The sequence below is a fragment of the Asparagus officinalis genome, chromosome 1 (genome assembly GCF_001876935.1).
Source record: "Asparagus officinalis chromosome 1, Aspof.V1, whole genome shotgun sequence".
Taxonomy (NCBI): Eukaryota; Viridiplantae; Streptophyta; class Magnoliopsida; order Asparagales; family Asparagaceae; genus Asparagus; species Asparagus officinalis.
This window is the reverse complement of record NC_033794.1, coordinates 33,360,149-33,362,302: the sequence shown is the minus strand read 5'-3', so window position 1 is coordinate 33,362,302 and position 2,154 is coordinate 33,360,149.

The window sequence follows — 2,154 nt, the reverse complement described above, 5'->3', positions numbered from 1 at the left end:
CAGTCGTTTGTTGCCTCACATACAAGAATGGGCCTTCCCATCGTAGGTGACAGGACATAGAGCACAATCCCTGGAATGACCATTCATGGTATCGAGGAACGGAGAGACGTCTCTGAAGAGGATTTGGTCACATCCCACAATTCAAGGAGAAGTCGAGCTGTCCTTCTTTCATTTAAAAAAACCCCTTCCAGCACGATGGAAGAGAGGTCGCAAAACTTGGAGAAAAAAGAGTTGAGACCAAGCTGTTAGCAAATCCTTGCATTACAGCACTGCTGCCTAGTTCCGGGCTCCGATCGCCGACGAACCAAGCAGACCCGAACTCCATTGCCCCGAGCTTCCAAAAGGAAAGTTGTAAAAGGAAAGTTGTAATTTTTTCTTTTTCTTTGATTTCGTTATAACCGGATCTAAAAAAGACCAGATCTTTTGTAACAAAAAAATATAGTTATTCATGATGACAATGAATTCAATGAAGGCAATTTTCACCGCGAACAGGCCAGTAGTGAGGAAATAGAAGTACTACTTGTTAATCCGAAGATTTAGGGGCCAGCAGGCCAGATAGTATGAATTCGACCAGGCCAAGTTCGAGGAGTACCTCTCATCCTCGTCTGGATCTACCTCCCCCCGCAAGTCTAAGAAATTCTCCTCCAGGAGAAAAGCTCGTTGGTTTGAAGAAGTTCAGAACGCCAACGAAGCTCTCACCCCAGCTGACGCCAAAGTTGCGTCGGGTGAAGTTCCACCGACCTCTAACGAGGTCAAACCTATTCTTGTCAACGCTTCTACTGTTGAGGGCGTTGTGACTCTCTCAAAGAGAGCCTGCCAGAGGCGACGTCAACGCCTTGCGCGGCAATTCGCCAAGGCGATGGAGTCCACGGACGGAGTCCGCTACAACGCGGATTTGACGAATAGGAGAGGCAAACAGCCTCAACAACTGAAGAATGGCGGTTCCTCCAAGCCGCCGACGAACGAATGGATCCGGGTCAAACGGAACCGTTCGACACTCGAAGAGCGGATTCACAAACGCTGCGCATTGCTTGCACAAGCAAAAATTCTTGTGCAAAAGGCCGAGAAATTGAGGGAAGAAAAAGTGGCCAAAAAGCCGCCATCAACCCGCCAAGTGTGGAGGCCGAAGCAGCCTCCAACCAGGGCCCGATGAAAAAGCCCCGGACGACGCAGCATGCTGTGGGTCGCCGTCACCTTCAGCATGACAAAGAGACCAAGGCAGTCATGCGCACCAACTTGCGCATTGAAGTCCAGGAGCCCGCCGAGAACTCACGCCCAAAAAGGCATGTTTCGAGGCGCGTGACTTTTGAAAGCCCGAAGAAGGCAGTTCCCCCTCAGAAGGAAACATTATCGGCGCACCAATTTGCGCATTGAAGTCCAGGAGCCCGCCGAGAACTCACGCCCAAAAAGGCATGTTTCGAGGCGCGTGACTTTTGAAAGCCCGAAGAAGGCAGTTCCCCCTCAGAAGGAAACATTATCGTCTGATGATGATAATGTTATACCTGAGAAGTCGTGCCAACACACGATAGGTTACTCCGATCGTCAAGCAGACGAGTTGTACTATCGTGCTGGGGGTACGAATAAAACCAGGAAAAGGAGTCCCCAAAAGCAGGAAACTCAGTGTCCCTGTTCCAAACTCATTCGGGCAGTATTGTCTGAATGCAGCTGCATCAAGGCGGTGCCCGAAACGAAACGCCGAAACCAAGGCCTAGGCGTTTCCGACGAAGAAGAACGGTGTTTGAAGAGGGAGAATTTCCGAGGGTCACCACCAACATGACCAGCAAGGGGACATCGGCACGGGATGATTTCGAGTCGATTTTGAAAGCCTCCCGACCTAGAACCTGTCTGCAGTCCGGAACCATCAAGCGAGCAACCTATGGTAGGGTTCGAACAAGGCTCCCTTCAGAAGATGAAGAATCTGATGCCGGCTCCGCGGTCGCATCAGATAATACAGTATCTAGCGAGGGACAGCCCCGCGAGGCACTTATGATAAGTGCGGAGCAAGTGGCCAAAATGCTTGAAGACGCCTTAGCCAAGCAGCAGGAAACCTTTAGGTTCGAAATGCAGATGGCCATGCAAAACATAAGAGAAATGCATGACCAGCAAATCCAGGCATTGACGAACCAGCAAGGCGAGCCAAGTCGTCGTAACCCG